Source organism: Protopterus annectens, chromosome 6.part0, assembly GCF_019279795.1.
Source record: "Protopterus annectens isolate FY-2018-M chromosome 6.part0, PAN1.0, whole genome shotgun sequence".
In the NCBI taxonomy this organism is placed as follows: Eukaryota; Metazoa; Chordata; order Ceratodontiformes; family Protopteridae; genus Protopterus; species Protopterus annectens.
The window spans coordinates 1,255,063,517-1,255,083,920 of NC_056737.1; the positions used below are offsets into that span (position 1 = coordinate 1,255,063,517).

The 20,404-nt window shown below is 41.6% G+C and overlaps 1 non-coding gene across 1 annotated transcript; it reads right to left on the reverse strand.

Annotated features, from left to right (window-relative positions):
- Positions 1-11,511: 11,511 nt before the first annotated feature.
- Positions 11,512-11,583, reverse strand: TRNAA-CGC. Its single transcript has one exon. It is a non-coding gene; the product is annotated as a tRNA-Ala (tRNA).
- Positions 11,584-20,404: the final 8,821 nt, after the last annotated feature.

The following is a 20,404-nucleotide window of genomic DNA, read 5'->3' on the forward strand; positions in this document are numbered from 1 at the left end:
AGACTGACAGAGCGGACTGTGATGGGTGGGTGGTTGGTTGGTTTAGAGCAAATTATGAACAAGTCGTCAACATATTAAATTCCATTTAGTATGTCAGAAGAACATTACCGAAAGATGAAGAGGAGGCAAAGTGCTGAACCATGTAATACCACTTTAATTACTGATTCTAAGGCAGATTAAAAATGTTCAATAATTATTTTTAAGCTTTTGGGTTATTACTGATCCACTGAATTTCATGCTCTTAATTATACACGTGAATCTCAATGAGCAATCTATAATGATCTAAAAACTTGAAAAGTTTTTGAGAGACTGACAAAAAAAGACTCAAGCAGCTCATTCCTAACTATGGCCCAGAGCAAGTTAAAGGTACTATGACCTGTGTTAAAACCATAGTGCTGATTACTTATTAAGGTGGCAGGGATCTCGTGATGGTGCATACTATTATTCTAAACTTTGTCACATAAGCAATAGTTATAACTGTTGGTGAATTAACACTGGCACCCCACTTAAGTACCATGTTCAATCATAGCCTCGCCTCAGGCTTTGTGCCTGCTGAATGGCGCACAGCGACAGTTATCCCACTCCACAAGGGGGGAGCCACCATGGACCCTGGGAACTACCGCCCCATTAGCCGGACGAGCCTGGTCTGCAAAGCCATGGAACTTATAAACAAAGATATTGGTAACCTCCAAACTCTGGACCCCACCCAGTTCGAGTTTGTAAAGGGCAGATCATGTCTCCTAAACTTGATAGACTTCTTTGAAGCAGTCTCCAAAGCCATAGACAAGGGTAAGATGGTTCATACAGCCTATCTAGATCTTGCAAAGGCTTTCGACACCATCCCCCACTCTGGAATTACAGATAAACTCACTAAACTAGGTATAAATCCCCATGTCACAAGATGGGTTGCCAACTGGCTCACTGACAGAACCCACACTGTGAAAGTAGCAGACTCCAAATCCAACTTCAGACCAGTGACAAGTGGAGTACCACAGGGTTCAGTACTGGGTCCTCTCCTGTTTGGTATCTACTTTTCTGAAGTACAGCCTAACGAAGTTCACAGATGACTGCAAACTAGGAGCCATAATCGGAACTCCTGATGATGTGGACTTCCTACAAAAGGGCCTCACTGAGACAGATGCCTGCTGTCAAAGCCATGGCCTCAAGCTCAATGCCAAAAAGTGCATGGTCATCCCCTTTGGTAAAAACCCTGTACCCATGAACTTCAACATAGGCAGTAGTATACTTAACACCGAAAGTGTGATAAGAGACCTTGGGACACAGGTGGACAGCAGTCTCGCCTTCGATAATCACATTGCCACAGTAGTCAGGAAATCCTTCTACATGGCACACCTCATCATAAAAGGTTTCTCATCCAGAAAAAAAGAAGTCATTGTTCCCCTCTACTCATCACTCATTATAGAGTACAATGCCCCTTTTGGTATGTACCTCACAAGACCTCTACAACAACTGGAAAGTCCACAGAAAAACCTCACAAAGAGGATTACCAGCCTCAAACAGATGCCCTATGCAGACCATCTCAAAAAACTCCAGCTTTACTCCGTCGCATATCGCCTGCTCAGAGGTGATCTCTGCCTAACATACAAAGCTATGTAAAACCCAGAGCTGTTGGACATGCTCCACTTACAGAAATCCTAATCCCTCCGAGTTACACGCTCTAGGGACCTAAACCTTGTCACCACAATAAACAAAACATGCTGGAGGGATAGATTCCTGTCCCAGAGACTTCCCATACTCTGGAATAAACTACTTATCTATATCAAACAAAGCTCCTCATTAGCACTCTTCAAGAAAAATCTTAATGATTGGATGGGAAATAGGAAATTCACCCCGGGGATCACCTCTGTGGCTCTGCTCGACAGTGGCACAGGAAAATAATTTTCTTGGGTGGCAAAAGCCAGGGTACCTTTCTGGCTGGGCTTGTATAGGCCCCAGGGCCAATAGCCTAGTACCCACCTATGAACAAGCAGGTGTCTGGTTGGCTACGTCTTTGTTTACTTTTGGCAGGGAAACTTAGCTAGACAGTTTAATTGTCAATTTTTTTTATTTATTGACATTTGTTAACCGAGAAAGTCCAGTAGGTCAAGTGACCCATTTTCAGTGGAGGCCCGGGGAGAAAAGCTCCACAAAACACTGTACAATACAAAGCAAAAAACATACATATATATTACATAAAGGGTACATATGATTGTTAGAATAGGTGCATATATTTACAACATATGGAAAAGGTGTTTCATTATAATAATGATACTGAATACACTAATAGCACAATACTGATTGTTAAAAATAGAAATATATATATATATATATATATATATATATATATATATATATATATATATATATATATATATATATAAATAAAGGCATTAACTTTAAAACTTCTAATTCAAATTGCTTTAGCAATCAATATGCTTCTTGGGACACACTATATATTAATATGGATATGGATAAATTGCTCGAATACACTGACAAATATTTGCCCTAAAATGTTAAGAGCTTGACAACACCTTTGTGTGAAACTATTTGGTCTAATCCCATTTAATGAACAGATGAGAAGTAATGGTAGATACAATCGGGAAATATGCTGTTTGGAACATAGTGCCCACCGATGGAATGCTTTTAAGTAATGCACCCTACAGACACATCTATCGAGCACATAACATAATGTTTGTTCGTTGTAAATCATGCTGGTACAATGTCTCAGCTGCCACTGGCACTGATCTGATTCCCTGGTTTGGAGAGATTTCTGCTGTCTTAGAACTGGTGTGACCATGGAGTTGGTATATACATTTTTTTTTTTGGGGGGGGGGGTACAGGGGGAAAGCTCCCCCTGCAAAAAATTCTTGCAGTTAACTTTTTCAGAAGTTCACAAACTCAACCATTCTTTTTGCAAGCATATTGCGTTTAGAGCAAATAAAATGTGCTGTATGTGTGGTTTAGGTAAGTTTGTTTAGGTGAAATAAGCATCAGACCAAATGTGCATTCAAGCAACGTACCCCAACACACACACATATACACACATATATATATATATATATATATATATATATATATATATATATATATATATATATATATATATAAAGATTGTGCATAGTGGTCTGACTCGTTTCTTTTCTGCAGCAGCTTAAAAGTTTTTGTTTTACTTATCTGCTCACTGTGGTTTTAGGCTGCTCTGAACACTTGATACTTCACAATTAACACAGGGAAGTCATTTTAAGCATTGTTTATACTGCACTTAATAGGTTCATAGGTTCATACTAGGCTATCTGCCCTAGGGCATTTATAAGCCTAGCCAGAGTTGTGTGGCTTTCACCACCCCTTAGGTTGAAGAATATTATACCCATTAGTTTGCCGTGCCTCTGTCCAGCAGTGATACAGAGATGATCCCCGGGGTAAACCTACGATCTCCCATCCACTGGTCAAGATTCGTCTTGAACAGAGCCAGCGAGGTGCTCTGTCTCACATGGACCGGGATTCTGTTCCACAGCATAGGGAGTCTCTGGGTGATGAATCTGTCCCTCCAGCACATCCTATTTATACCCGTGTTGAGGTTTAAGTCTCTTGCTCTTGTGGCTCTGGTGGATTTGGATTTTTTGAGGTGGAGCATGTCCATTAATTCGTTGGACATGGCCTTGTATGTCAGGCACAGGTCACCTCTGAGCAGACGGTATATGTCTGAATAGAGCTGGAGTTTCTTCACTCGTGCAGCATATGGCATATTATGAGCCCCTATATCCATGTGGTGAGGAACTTTAGGTGTCTTACCAATTGCTGCAGGTGTCGGGTAAGATACATTCGAATGGGGCATTGTACTCAATCATTGGTCTGATAAGTGAAGAGTACAGGGAACAATGACCTCCCTTGATCTGGATGTGAATCCCTTCATAATCAGGTTGGCAATGTAGAAGGTCCTCCTAACCACTTTGGCAATGTGAGTATCAAAAGAAAGGTTACTGTCAACTTGGGTCCCCAGGTCCCTGATAACCTCTTCTGTGCTTAATGGATTGCCACCTATGTGGTAACTTGGGGTTACCTTGTTTTTACCAAAGGGTATGACTATACATTTTTGGCGTTTAGCTTAAGGCCATGGCTCTGGCACCAGTTATCCGTTTCTATGAGACCTCTCTGAAAGATATCTGTGTCTGATGGATTTTCAACTATGGCGCCCAGTTTGCAGTCATCTGCAAACTTTGTCAGCCACAATCCTCCTATGTTTGCCTGCACTTCTGAAAAGTAGATGCCGAACAAGAGGGGGCCCAGGACTGAGCCCTGTGGGACACCGCTTGTGACCGGCTTGGAGTCTGACATGGCACCAGCAACTCTAACCCTGTGAGGTCTGTCCTTGAGCCAGTTTGCAACCCATCTTGTGACATATGGGTTTACATTTAAGCTGGTGAGCTTTTCTATGATACCCGAGTGGGGTATTGTGTCGAAAGCTTTTGCAAGGTCAAGGTAGGCTGTGTGAACTGCCTTACCCTCATCAATGGCCTTGGTGACTGTTTCAAAAAAGTCGACCAAGTTCAAGTTCAAGAGGCATGATCTGCCCTTGACAAAGCCGAATTGGGTGTCTTTATTTATGAGTTCCATTATGATCCTCTCCATAGCTTTGCAGACCAGGCTTGTTAAGCTTATGGGGCGGTAATTACCAGGGTTCGTAGAAGCACCGCCTTTGTGGAGTGGGACCACAGTTGCCGTACGCCACTCTTTGGGTACGTATACTGTGGTAAGGCTAAGATTAAACAGCAGCCTTATGTGTGGGTTTAGTTCCTCATTGAGTTCGTGTAGCACACAGCCGGGGACACCATCCGGTCCCATTGATGCTGTGTTTTCAGCTTTAGAGAGAGCAGCTCTCACCTGGGCATTTGAGATGATTGGGAGGCTACACTCTGCTGGGATAGATATTTCTCCTTTTGGGGGAGGGAGGGAGAAATTTTCACTGAACCTGTCTGCCAGTATGTTTGCAATGTCTGTGGGTTCAGTGATTTTTGTATCATTTTGACTAATTCTGAGCATGTCTGGGAGTTTCCACCCAGATTTCTAACATAGCTAAAGAAGGCCTTATGATTGTCTTTTGAGTCCTTGCGATTTTTTCTCTCAAAGTTGGCCTTGGATGATTTTATGAGTGATCGTAGTTTTTTACTAGTACTGATCAGAGATGTCTTCCTTTAGGGATTTTGCTCTATCTTGTAGTAGCTTTCTCCTCTTGTTGTAAAGTTTGTTTATGGCTGGGGTCCACCAGATCGGGCGCTTGCCTTTGGTGGAAAGGGTCTTGATTTTATTTGGGATTGCTTGATCCATGCAATCCTGGAGGTGCTGAGAAAGCATCTGTAAGGGATTCAGCACGGGTTGTGGTTTCCAATGGCTCAGGGGCCTTGAAGGATACCACACCAGTCTTAAGAAGTGTGAAGTTGGCTTTTGAGAAGTTCTTCACTGTGGTCTTTTTGTTGGGGGTGGGGGCGGGATGTGGATCTCCAGTGAGATTAGTTTATAGTCTGATATCACCAATGAGAGATATACTTCGTGTGGAGCATTTTGTCCCCATGTTTGTGATGATCAGGTCTAGTATATTTTCACCTCTTGTGGGAATGGTGACAAGTTGTTCCATAGCATTTGAGTTTATGAACTCCAGGAACCTTTGGGCTAGGGTATTGGGGCTTGAGTAATGTTCCCAGTCTATGTTTGGGTAGTTGAAGTCACCCAATATGATGGTGTTTGGAGAGACATTTATACTCTCCAGTGTCTTCAGGAAGGCTGTGTGGGGTTCCTGAGTTTGAGAGGGTGGCCTGTAACATGCTACAAACTGTAGAGCAGTTTTGCCTATGGTTAATTGCACCTGAATTGTCTCTGATGCTTCGTGAGTTGCCACCAGCCTAGAGGTGTAGGTATCCTTGATGAATATGGATACACCCCCTCCTTTTGTGATCCGGTCCGGGTTTTGGGGCCGGAACGCATGATATGAGGTAAAACCTGATAGTGCCGGGGTGCTCTCAGGAGCCTTGAACCAGGTTTCAGTCACAGCACAGACATCGATGTTCTCCATACTGAGGAGGGCTTCGAGGGCGTGCATCTTGAGATTTAGACTTCTGGCATTGAGCAGCATTACCCTTAGTTTTTTTCCATTATTGTTTTCTAGGGCGGTGGGTTTAGAATTTGAGCCTTGTCTAAAAAGGCACTATGGGGTGGCAAGAGCCTTGCCAATATCCGGAAACCCAGGGTGACAGGTGCAAGCCGTCTCTTGCAAAGCAGCGTGGCTTGTCAAGCATGTCATTCCAGGCAGACAGACATTGGATCCCCTTAGAATGACACCAGAAATTAAGCCAATTATTAAAACTGATCATTTTGTCTCTGTATTGTGGCATCATTTTTGGTGAAGGTAGGATACTGCTCAGGGTCAGGGTCATACCAGCCTGAGCTACATAATCTGAGAGCTCCTTTATGTCTCTTTTCATGTAGTCCAGGGAGGTGTCTCAGGTCATTCACACCGGCATGGACAATGACTGAGTCATACTTGTACTTGCTGTGGAGTGACCTGAGTGCTTGTGTTATGTGGCGGATTCTAGCACCCGACAGGCAGCTTACTGTGACCCTCTCCTTGTTCAGTCTGGTGAGTGGGACGTCAGTGTGTCTGACTATGGAGTCACCTATGACAAGTGTGTCTGGCATTGTGTTTGGCCTTAAGGGCTGTGACTGATTTGCACACTGACTTTGTGATCTATGTGTTGCTTGTGTTATGTCATGAGGTGGCAGTTGTTTGGGTGTCTGCTTTGGAGGCCTCTGCTGTTTTGGTAGATTTTTGATCAGTGCCTCCGAGTATGTCTTTGTGTGTTTATGTGTTTGATTTGTAGTTGTGATAGTTCTATGTGAGACTGGGTTTATGGTGTGTGTGGTTACCTTCTCCTCCTGTCTGGTTTTGCCAGTCCTGAGTTGAGAGAGCTCAGCCTCCAGTTTGGCTATATAGTTGCATCTCTCGCATGTATTTGTGTTTTGTGGGAGGAGGAGAGGGTTGTCTGTGTACATGAGGCAATTGTAACATTGCCTCAATATTCCCAGATTCACCAGCTGAGCAGGAGAGGACGCTAGCAACTGACCCTTTGACATGCTAGAAGAAATGAAAAAGTTTGCTGTGTAACTGAGTCAGGTTATTCCGGTTATTAAATCCGTTTAGCTAATCCCACCAAAATTTTTTTTTTTCCATTTACCTTCACAGTTTTCATTGTTTGCAACTATCTTGGTTATGGCTCATTTAGTAGAATCAGTGAGGGCTGTGTAAGTCAGAGTACATTGATTGCTGCTGTTTTGGGCAGCCAAGCACTAAGTGGTCCATTTTTTACTGCCTTATTTATTTATACTGAGATCATCTGTTCCAAGCTGTGCTGAGCACACTACTGGCATAGCTGTAGTTGAACAGTGGTATGTATGCACAAATGACATTTATCTCATCAGTGTAAACCCTCCTCTCTTGGGCAACTGACAAACCAGCCCTGAGCTCCAGCAGTTTGTGCTGACCTGTGCAAAACAATGCAACCTGCACAATCTTGCTGCCTGCTATGCATTGCTATCTCCTATGGACTCAGTTTGACTACATAATTTTCCCACCTGCTTTCTTCCTCCCCATACCTTCTTCCTCCGGGATCCTATAAATAATAGCACTGACCAGCATGGAGAGACAGCAGTATACCTTCCCTTTCATTGTCAGCCTTTCAGCACTTCATTTTCACTAAGCATGTGGTAGTTACTTAGAATATTAACTCTTGCTCAACCAAACTGATTCCATTTCTAAGAGGTGTAAACACATAGGTGATTTGGAGGCTGCCCTCCCAAAATTCCATATGTGCAGTGTGCACCATACTGTTTCATCCCCACACATACAAATGTGATATCCTTATACTGTTCGCTCAGAAGAGTCATGCACTGACACCTTTAAGAAATCAGTACCCAAGACCCTAGAATTTGTAAGGGCAGGCATCAACAAAACCCACCAAATACAGCTACTACATGCAGCCTTCCATCATAAAAGACAGCAAAGCACCCCTGAGACTAAACTTCTAGAAACATTCTAATGATTGGCGACGTCATTGCTAGACACAATAATTCAATACTCGCTTGGCTAAACAAGGATAGGATTACAAGGGGCTGTCTCTCAGGAGCCATGGAGTCATGATGCTGATATTTCAAGAGCCTTTAAATCCCTCTCCTCCAGTAGGTCCAGCTACGACATGATCATAGTCTGTGCAGTAGTACACAATCTGGCATGAAAACCCATGAAAAACATGCAGGAAGCCCTTCCAGAAGTTGCTATGCATGCTTCTGTCAAGGATAAGACTCCAGTATTCAGTGGTATTCTCCCCTCACCAAAAATGATGTCTAGATTTAAAGAAAAGATAATTGGTTTGGCTGGTGTCATTCTGGGGAGGGGGGTCTAGTCTTTGTCCCACTAGGATAAGATAATCAACAACCCTACTTCCTTTGCCAAGGACAGACTACACTTCTCATTAAGGGGCTTCCACTACCCCCCCCCCCCACATTGTGCCTTTGTAAAGCAAAGTTAATCTAATAAACATCTCCAACCTAACCAACAAATCAAATCATGAATTAGGCAACATCAAGGTGGCTCTTCTCAATGCCAGGAGTCTAAATAAAAAAAATGTCCAATCTGGGGGCATTTCTGCTTCTGGAATAAGTGCATGTTTCTGCAGCGACTTAGACATGGTTCAAATGCAACGCAAGCACCCCCTCTGTGCCTAAGTTCTAAGCCAGCAGGAAATGGCAGTAGTGTTTGAATTTTTGTGAAGGATTTCATCCTTATCCAAGTGATACTCTGTGACCCTCCAAGTGAGCTCCTTAAACACTTACATTAGAGAACTCGTACCTTCAACTATAGCTCGCTACAGATCTCCTTCCATGGCCCCACATGACCATAAGTGCCTAGCATTCCTAGGAAACATCCCTGTAAAGATGGATTTCTAATCCTCAGTGGCTTTAAGTGTCCCTCTATACACTGGAATGCATGCACTTCTGATATTGTGTATGTACAACCTACTGGTTAACAAACTGTAAATAAATAAAACAAATATATGAATTTAGACAGGCTTTGATCTGTGAAGCTACAACTTTTTTGTCCCATAATATCCGATACTGAAAAGAAAGTATATGGGTCTTGAGGATTTTTCTCTATTTTTTAAGCCTTTGTCATGGGTATAACATTTGCTGTCTTCCAGTGACTGTGCTAGATTTGAGGGGGGTACTTAATTTTTCTTGGTGGTACTGCAGGAAAGGCATCACATGCTTTAAGAAATTTTGTATATAGACCTTCAGATCCAGGTTGCCTGTATTGTGGGATTTCTCAAAACCATTTTTTAATCTTGGAACAAGGAACATCAGAGAACTCACAAACAAATGGTAAAGGCAAACAGTTGTTTAGCTGTTGTAGCATTTTTATACTTATTTGAACTTGGAGAACTACACTCCCCCATTCTTGTAGAAAAGAGCCAGATGAATAGCTATCTTATTGAGATAAGTAATTAACTTCATATGCAGAGATTGCGTTATGCTTTACTTCTGTCAGTGAGACTGCTTATTTCAGTTTAGAAACCTTTTTGACTATGCTGCAGAGCAAGCAACCTTTGTTTCAGGTGTTAGGCCTTTGTTGTCCTTGTAAGTCCCCCCCCCCCCACACACACAGAGCTCTGTCAGGGAAGAACTAGAACTGCTACTGTTTTGGATAGCTGTTGCTTTTGTAGTGTGTGTGTGTGTGTGTGTGTGAGCGAGCGCCCTTCATCCGAAAGCCTCACCCTTTATAACTCTGTCTTTAATGGAACTTCTTAATATCTTGCCTTCAGAATCAAAATATTACAAATAATCAGAGGCAATTTTTTAAGTCAGTGGTATGTTTTAAAAATTGGTATTACTGTCTTTAAAAAGTATTTTTTGCCCCTTTTGTTCTCACTGTCTACAAATCATGAGCCCCCTTCCCAGTGATTGGACAGAGCACATTTTGAGTACAAATACATGGTATCCCTGAAAATAAAGGATACCTAACAAGTCTGCATCTCAGGCATTAGCTCATTCAGTCCCTAGGTATAGTTACATCATCTGGTATGGACAGCAAGGCAACCAAGTAATTAGAGTTAACTTAATAGAACAGTAAAGATGAAAATAAGCAAACATTCTCCTGAGATCAGCAGACTGTTATCAAATAACTTCTGAAACCCAAAAAAGAAGCTGGCACAGCTGATCTCAGCTGCTTGGCCAAGCTGGCTATGTGTGTGATCGTGGTACTGTGGGGATAAGGGAATTTGCCCTTTTCTCACTGTAGTGTGATTTCAGAGTTGGTACATATAATTAGCAGGGGTGTAGGGGTGCTGCCCCCCCCAACAAAACAGTTTATTGTCCTTTTGATGTTTTTGATAGGGTAGATTTCAGTTCAGCAGTTGCACTCAAGTTGTGATCCGATATGTTGTTCTTTCATGAAAACATCCATCTCATACCTCTCAACTTCTTAGTGCAAGAAATCTGGATAAAGACTAAAATAATAGGGGAACAAAGGCTGAAAACAGGGACAGATTTTAAACACTGCTCTTATAAACTTAGAAAATTAATTGCTAGAACAGGATTTGTGTCTGCATGCATTTTTTGATAGATAAGAAGTCTGAAACGCAAATGTATGTTTATTTAGTGACTTCAATCCTCAGTGCTTTTCCAGAAAACCACACATTTTATGAGGACCACAACAGAAACAAGACGCAAAAAATGTCCAGTTGAGAGGTATGATAACCTATATGTCTTAAGTTATATATAAATATTCAACTCTGAAGTTCACAGATGCAATAAGGAGAACAATCAGACGGCATACTTGGAGACTGCAGGCAAACACCAAAAATATAGCAGATCCCAGATTAAATATGCAAAACCTGTTAACACGGGTAAAGTGTTAGGAAACAACACTAAGATCTCATTCCACTCCTCAGAAAATTCATTAGCAACTTCAAATAAAAAAAGGTAAAAATCACCGCACTGTTAACATTCTGCTGCAAGTAAAAGGCTTAGATGTGGAGTTATTCGTATGAAAAAAAGTAACTTCTTTCTGTAGAGTATTATGCGCATTCTGCAGTGTTTAAATACGTTTTCTGATATTGTCAGTCAGCTGAAATGTCTAGGGTCAACTTGGCATCTTCTATCATGTATTAATCTTTGCCATGTTGCTCGGGTCACAGTTTTAAACTGGGCCTTGAACCATTCTATCCACCGGGCTAACAAAAATGTAAACTGTAAAACGATTTAGTACCAAACTCACAGTGGTATCGCATGACATCACTGATTTAGCCTGCGTAAGAGAATGAGGGGAGGCAAATTGTAGTTAAAAAGGGCGAAGATGTAATTTGGGGAGTTTCAGCACATCTTTGATTGAAGTATTATTTACATGTGAACAAACCAATAAAAATAAAGTAATAAATATTATTTAAAAAAAAAAATCAAAACGTGGGCTGGAGATGCCGGGGATTGAACCCGGGACCTCACACATGCGAAGCGCGCGCTCTACCACTGAGCTACATCCCCAGCTGTTGAAAGTTTGATTCAGAATTGTGTATTATTACAACCAGCGCGGTATTTCGTACATTTTCTAGACACAAAGTACATATGAGATCTCTAGCCAAAATGTAAGTTTTCCTCATTGCAATGAAGGCTGTTTACTTAAAAATAACAAATTACATTTTCTGCAGTACTTTCACAGGTCTAGTTATATCAAAGTTAATCTGCGAGGTCTGTTGTTAAAACATTAGTTTAAGAGAATGGTTAAGATTAAACATCTTGGCAATCTTATAAACCTGCCTCGTTTCTAATAGCTCTTGCAAACAATCGTATCCATTTTTCACTACACGGAAAGAATCCACTAACGCTTTTACAACGCTACAATCGCAGCGTTAATAAACTGAAAGAGCATGCGCAAAACCAGGCTGTCGTACTGCTACAATCTGATTGGTTACGTAATTAGAGGTAAAAACTTTATGCAGGGAGCTCTGTAATATTATTAAATCATGATCCTGGTTCTTTTTGTTATATCGTACTTTTATAAACCCCCAATGAATGTATTAAAAGAAAAACCTCGTGGTTTGTTATTAAGTGTTTTACTGTAACTTTCCGAACTGTATCTTAAACAAGTTGCAATAACTGGGAGCACTTTAGTTCAGAATCTTGGCGCCATACATGTCAAGATTTTGGCTCAAAATTTAGCTCTGTCCCTCCAAATCTCTCCCAAAAGCTAACGATTTGGGGAGAATGAGTGGTAGATTACACTCAATATATAACGGCAATACATTAGTGTGACAGACTTATTACTTAACAAAAATTCACAATTTATTCTGTAAACTGATACAGCGTGTGTTTTTACACACCTCTCAACCGCTTAGTACAAACGTGGACAAAGCCAAAATAATGGGGGACAAAGCCCCAAAAATAGGGACACATTTGAAATATTGCTCTCATAAACTTAGAAAATTGCTAGAATACAATGTAGTGCGTTAACTCAAATGCATGTCATTATTTAGTGTATCCATTCCTCACGGATTGCAAACCACACATTTTATAAGGAACAGACAAAAAGTATGAGGCAAAATCTGGACAGTTGAGAGGTATACTGCTTATTTCCCAATTTGTACCCCGTTCTGGAGGTTAAGGGTTATGGCTGGCGCTGTACAGAGGTTTGTTGGTAAAGAACGTAACGCATACGAATTAATATTACTCATAATAATTTATTTTAATAGAGCAGGAGAACCGTAATGAGCAGCACATATTTCTACCTGATTCTTGGAAGTGGTATGCTAGTGATATGAGGATTTCTTTCCTGTATACAAACACGAGCAAAAGCTAGCGTTCTTATATTTTTGGCAGGCAAATATCGTTTCAAACGTATGTTCAATTTCCATTTTCCCCGTGTTACCAAATAACTGAAACTCCACAATGTGGTAAAAAAATGGAACTAAAACTGCATAAGAGTCCGTCTTAATTTTGATGATAAAGTGAAAATGCACGTCAAAGTTAAGCCAAACTTGATTTCACTCACCTGCATCTCTCTCAATCTTTCGTGGCGACCCCTAACCGGAAAAAGCCGAAAGACATCTCTCTCAACCTTTTAATGCAACAATCAGGGACAAAGCTAACAATAATTGGGGAGGGAGAAGGACAAAGACCCCAAGTCATGGGCATATTTTAAATATTCTTCTTATAAACTCAGAAGGTAACTAGAACAACAGGTTTTGCATTAGCATGCATTTTCTGAATGATATGAAGACTGAAACTCAAATGTCTTGTTATAAACTCAAATGTTTTGTTATTGCAATCCTCAATTATTTTCCAGAAAAATCACAAATTTTATGAGGGGGCGTGCCAAAAATACAAGGCAAAAATAAGTACATTCCGCAAAATCCTGGACAGCTGATAGGTATGTTCAGCTTTATTGATTTTCCTGCAGCTTTGGACATGGTTAACACAGCAGCTGAACCTAAAATAAAAGTTCTTAAGTCCCTCCCTCCCGTTTCATTTCTATAGACTGTTGTATAAGCTATTTATGTAGTCTTCCCACCCATTGTTTTGCACAGATTCATGAGACTAAGTGCCCACCCAGCAAACCAGTATTGCTCTTGCGTAAGTCTCCTTCACTACATACTGTCTCCTGTTCATTTTCCAGGAGTTCAGCAAAGCTGAGAGTCTTTGAATGCATTCCAGAAGTGTTTTACAAGTTCCTTTGACTAAAATCGCACTTAAGTTATTCTGAGCGATCACTACTGTTTCCTGAGTTTGTGTGCATTTCACTGATTTATTATTATTATTTATTTATTTTTTTTTTTTGTAGATGGATTTCCAGCTAGTTGTTTGAGTGGCTTGTGTGGTAGAATTGCATGTTTGGGTCTTTTCTACTGTGTTTTTACATTAGGAGGACTGGGTTTATTCATCTTGTGGCAGCAGGTGTTTGCCTGGTGTATCTCAGTTGGAAAATACACAGAAGGACTCATAATATAGTCATTTTATTGGCCAGAGGGTGCATTAGTTAGTTTTCTTTTTTCTTTTTCTGCTGCTATATACATTTTGTGCATTTGTGTGGGTTATCAATGCCCTGTACAGTAGCAAACACCTAGAAAGAATTGTTCATAAAACTTTACCCAGCAATACAGCACAAGTAGTGCGCCAACAAGCTTAGAGCAGCTAGTTGGGAGTCAAGTGGCAGTACTTACAGATTTGAATATTCAGTATTATTCCGAATTAGTATATATTCTGAGGAAGCTGCGGTGGTGCAGCGGTTAGTGTTGTCGCCTCACAGCAAGAGGTTCTCCCGTTCAATTCTCGACCAGAGCTCCTTCTGTGTGGAGTCTGCATGTTCTCCCCGCGGTCGAGTGACAAAGACATGCAGGTAGGTGCGAGCATGAATGGGCGTACCTTCGTTGAAGGTTGGGCAAAATCCACTGCCAATCATGAGTGGACCGGAGTTCCGCTGTGGCGACCCCTAACTGAGAAAAGCCGAAAGAAGAAGTATATATTCTGAAGAAGTGTATGTTGCACACACATGAAAGCACTAAATTATTGTGAATAAAGTGGTGGTTAACTGGTTTCTGGTTGTTTTCAGTTTGGATTCAAGCAGTTGGTTTGGTTTTGCCATATTCAGTATTATGTAAACATTAAGGTTAGTAGTATTTAGTACTGTTTAACATAATCTGCTCCAGTAAGCACCTTTATAACCCCAATGCACCATCCTATTGTAGTTCACAAATCAAAGGACTGGACAGTATGGCTATGCAATTTCCTAACTTCTATGTAGGCAGCTTGGGAAGTGAAACACCCTTGCAAGTTACAGCATCAATAGCACAACTCTAAGAGTAGACTCAGAGGTGAGAGGTCTAGGTACAGAGATAGATAGTAGCCTGAACTTTGACCACCTCGTGTCCACAGTGATGAGGACGTCCTTTGATGTGGCACAGCTTATAAGTAAAGGCATGTCATCCAGAGTCAAGGAAATTATAGTACCACTGTACTCAGCCCTCATTAGACCAATAATCAAGTACAATGAGCCATTTGGCATGTACTTGACTAGGTACTTACAGCAGCTGGAGTGACCTCAGAGGTTCCTCACAAAGAAAATGCAGGGTGTAAACAGCATGAACTATGTGAACAGACTAATAACCCTATCCCTTTACTCTGTCTCCTACCAACTATTAAGGGTGACCTATGCCTGACCTACAAGGCAATCACAAATCCAGCCCTGATGAAGCTGCTACACATCCACAAGTCAAACAGCATGAGGGTCACCCTCTCTAGGGATCTAAACTTAGCGACTCAAACAAAACATACAGGAGAAACAGATATGTGTCTCAGAGATTGCCCGTTCTTTGGAACAGGCTTCCTATTCACATTAAGCAGAGCCCTTCCCTGGCCCTCTACAAATGCAATTTGGATCAAAGAATGGGGAATCAGAAAATCACACCCGAGGTAGTGCCTGTGTCCCTTATGGACAGGGGCAGTCTTTAAGATACTCAATGCACAGGCCTAAATCCATGCCATCCTCTTGCCCCTGGGGGCCATATACTGGATAAAATTTGGGTTGGTTATATTGGCTAGGTTTGTAAGGGCCCTTAAGCCATTAGTCTAGTAATCTCCTATGAACTATGAATTGTCTCATGTTTACTGATAACCACTTAATCCTTAACAAAGCAGACACAGTATGCGAGAAGTGTACTTACACAATGACTAAATCCTTATATACAAGTGCACACCAGGTTGTTGAAACCACACACACAACACCCACCTCACATAGTACACAACATATATAGACTACTGTATGTTGAAGCCCTTAAATGCAATCTTCCTAAACAACAAAGATTACCTAGATTACTCATTGTCAAAGCTATGCTTCAGCAAGCCCTAAGGCACTCAGGAAAAACAGCACCTAATACTACATGCAACTGTCACTCTCAGTAGAACCCCAAATACTAAGCCCCTAAGGCAAGCAAACACACTTTCCAGAATGCTCATCATAGGGGACTCCATTGTAAGATATGCTGATGCCCCTCTAATCAGGCTGAACAAGAAGAAGAGAACTGCTAGCTGCTTATCTGAAGCCAGAATCCACCAAGTCACGCATGCACTCACATCATTACGCTACGTGAGCTAGTATGATTCCATCATAGTCCAAGTAGATGTAAATGACTTGAGATGCACCTACCTGTACTATATAAAGAGACATTATGGAGCTTTCAGACTATGTGTCTCAGGTTGGTATAAGCCTAGCATTGAGCAGTATATTACAGTCATAGAGGATGATGCCACAACATGAGCAAAACATGATTGATTTCAACAACTGGCTGTCTGTCAGGTGTCATTCTAAGGGGATCCAATATTTTTCAGCTTGAGAGGACATGGTTCATAGACTACACTGTTTTGCCAAGGATGGTCTTTACCTCTCCCCTCTAGGCTTTCGAATACTGGCTAAAACTATATCCACCTCCATAGTGCCTGTTTTAGGGAATGGCAAATTGACAAACCCACTGACAGCAAAATCAACTCAGCTGAACCTGAAGATGTCACTGGACTCTAAACAAAATACTACACTCCCTCCAAGCCCTCCTCACACATGAGAATATAGACATTTGTGTGTTTACTGAGGTATGATTTAAAGCAGCACAGAGTACCACAGCAGTGCTAGGTTTCAGTGCTTTCCACACTTTTAGAACAGTAGTTGCACAGACAAGGGCTAAAGAAAGAGCAATATGCATCACTAACAAGCTTACCTCTAGGTCGGTCAAACAGGATGATGTACTGGAGTTCCTCCACATGCAGATCACCATAAACAAAATCCCATACCATATCCTAGGCAGCTACAGGTCACCATCCATTTCCTGAGATGCTCACAATGCATACTTGGACCCACTGGAGACACTTACCTAACACCCTACTCATGGGAGACTTTAATTACCCCTGTACAGACTGGGAATCCTACACAGCCTCAAATCTCCAGAGAGAAAGAGAGAGAGAGATTACTGGACTTCATAAATTCATAAATACAAACACCCTTGACCAAACAGTGAATACATCCACTGCAGGCTGCAACATACTGGACTTTATGCTCACTAGTATGGGAGAATGCTGCACTCCCCCCATGTCTCATCCTCCCCGGTAAGGTCTGACCATAAAGCGGTCTCCTTTGAAATCAAAATCTTTCAAAATCAATTCCATAATCCCATTAACACTAGTAACAGTTAGGAACTATTCCAATGCAAATTAACTTTTATTAAGTGATGGTTTGTCAAAATTCAGTGCCCTTCCAAACCTGGAGAACACAGTGGCCTATGCCAAATTGCTCTCAGAAACTCTGTACTACCATGTTGATAATCATATTGCCAAGGTGGTTAGAAAATCCTTCTGTGGCCCACCTAATCACAAAAGGGTTTGCATCTAGAACAAAAGAGGATATTGTGCCCCTCTACTCATCACTCATCAGACCCATTATAGAGTACAATGCCCCATTTGGGATGTACCTTACAAGACACATGCAGCAGCTGGAAAGACCACAGAAGTACCTCACCAAGAGGATTACTGGCCTCAAACATATGCCCTATGCAGCCCGACTGAAGAAACTTCAGCTGTACTCGGTTGCATACCGCTTACTCAGAGGTGATCTCTGACTGACATACAAGGCTATGTCCAACCCAGAATTGATGGACATGCTCCACCTAAAAAAAAACAAATCTCCAAGAGCCACACGTTCTAGGGATCTAAACCTCACCACAATGATAAATAGGTCATGCTGCAGGGATAGATTCCTGTTCCAGAGACTCCCCATGCTTTGGAACAGGATTTCAGTCTACATTAGGCAGAGCCCCTCACTAACACTCTTCAAGAGAAACCTTGACGAGTGGATGGGAAACAGAAAATTTACCCCGGGGATTACTGCAGTGGCTCTGCTGGACAGAGGCACAGGGAACTAATGGTTCTGCTGGACCGAGGCACAGGGAACTAATCTAAGGGGGCGGCAAAAGCCAACACATTCTGGCTAAGCTTATAGATGCCCTCGGGCAGATAGCCTCGTACTTACTTATGAGCCGAACCTATATCAATGGCTGTATGGCTGTATAGAGGTTACTGTACCTACCAGAATTAAGCTCAAAACTAGCCCTAGAAACAAACCACCCTGGTGGCATCCCAAATTAAACAGGATATAAACCAAAAGGAAAAAAAATATGGCAACAATCAGGAAGGGTAATGTCCATAAAAATAGAAATTCCCTCAGCAAATAGGCAGCTAAAAGGGCTAATTAGGTTTAGCAAAGACAGTTTTGAGGTTAAGTTAGCTACCCCAAGTAAAAGATAATGATAAGCCCTTCTGCAGCTGTCACAAACCTCAGGGGCAGCACACAGCAGTGTGGTGAACTGGTGGTTAATGGTGCCACATATCATACAGACTTCTGAGAAGCGATCTTTGCCTTGCATACAGGGCATCCCTGGACCCTGTTTTGATGAATCTTTCACACATCAACAAAACAAACAGCATCAGAACTACTAGACTGAAAGACCTAAATTTTGCTTGTGACATAAACAGGACATGTTGAGTAGAAAGATATGTTTTTTCTGAGAATTACCATTCTCTGGAACAGCCATGAGTACATTATTAAAAAATTAATATAAGCATTGCCCTTAGTGATATTGTCTGAAATGTTGCTGCTTTGTAAGTAGCTCCTTTGTAAGTATGTACTGCCCAGAGGTACAAAGAAAGAGAAGCTGTGATAAAAGTAAAACTTTTGTTTCTTGGTGACCATTACTCCTCTTGACACTTAAAAGGTATACAGAAATAGTAAACAGTATTTGTTGCTGTTGGTAATTTAAGCAATAAGTAAGACATTTGTATTTGTTTTAAGATCATGGTAGGATTAAAGACAGTACAGTTGTGTAAAATCTTACCATACCGGTAGATGTCCTTGCTTTCACTGCTGCAGTATTCCTTACAAATAAGGATTCCCTACCATGAAGCCCACCATCTGACCAATTTACCAAAGTCTACTATTGCTTTAAGGTACTCTGAATGTAACCCGCACACTCCTTGCATAGGGTAGGGCATAAAGGTGATGTTCCGGCATATCATCCTCAGAACTGATTGCCCCAGTAGGAACAGCAGTCCAAGGAAAACCAAGAAGAACCTGCACATCCAAGAAGGGAAAAAGACCAGGGGGATAGAGGGAGGGAGTGAATACTGCAGCGGTGAAGGTAAGGACATCTACCATTATGGTAAGATTTTACACAACTGTACTACGTCCTTACATTCACCACTGCAGTATTCCTTACAAATGGGATTCCCTGTCGTGAAGCCCACCGTCCGACCAGTTTACAAAAGTCTACCGTTGCTTTAAGGTAGGGTAGGGCAGGGCATAAAGGGGATGTTCAGGCATACCATCCTCAGAACTAATTGCCCCACTAGGAACAGCAGTCCAAGAAAAACCAAGGAGAACCTGCACATCAGGAAGAAAAAAGACCAGGGGGGTGGAGGGAGCGAATACTGCAGTGGTGAAGTCAAGGACATCTACCATTATGGTAAGATTTTACACAACTGTACTATGTCCTTACATTCACCGCTGCAGTATTCCTTACTAATGGGAGAGTGCAAAAGCTCAAGCAGAAACTTGGGAGCAGGAAGCAGCAGAGCCCTCCAAGAAGCCATGAAGAATAGCAGCAGCAAAACCAGCTCCAGCTCTGGAGATGCCATCCAACTGGTAATGTTTGGTAAAGGTATGCACAGAAGTACAGGTAGTAGCTTCAAGAACAGAATTAGCGTCTACGCCTTTGAAAAAAGAACCAGAAGCCACAACTCTAGTGGAATGAGCCTTTACAGAAGGAAGGCTCTTGCCATGAAAAGTGTAACAAAAGGAAGTAGCCTTTGAAATCCAAGTGGAAATAGTTTGCTTGGAAACAGCCAAACCTAAAAACCTAGGATGAAAGGAAACAAATAACTGGTCAGATTTTCTAATAGCTTTAGTTTTATCCAAATAAACTCTGAGCTGTCTGCAGCACCCTCTCAATGTTAGTTTGCAGAGAGGGGAAAAAGTAGACAAATTAATAGACTGATTAAGTGACAGCTCATTAACCACCATGGGGATGAAAAAAAGTTAAGTAAGCAAAAACGCCCTGTACTCATGAAATATCAAAAAAGGTGGACAAGGCATAAGGGCTTGCAACTCAGGCACCCATCTGGCAGAAGTAAGAGTTAACAAAAGAACTATCTTCCAAGAACAATGTTGCAAGGAAGTTGAAACAGCAGGCTCAAAAGGACCCTGAGTCAAATTTTCCAGGACAAAATTAAGATCCCAGGGAGGAGGAACAGTCTTCCTGGGAGGTCTAATATT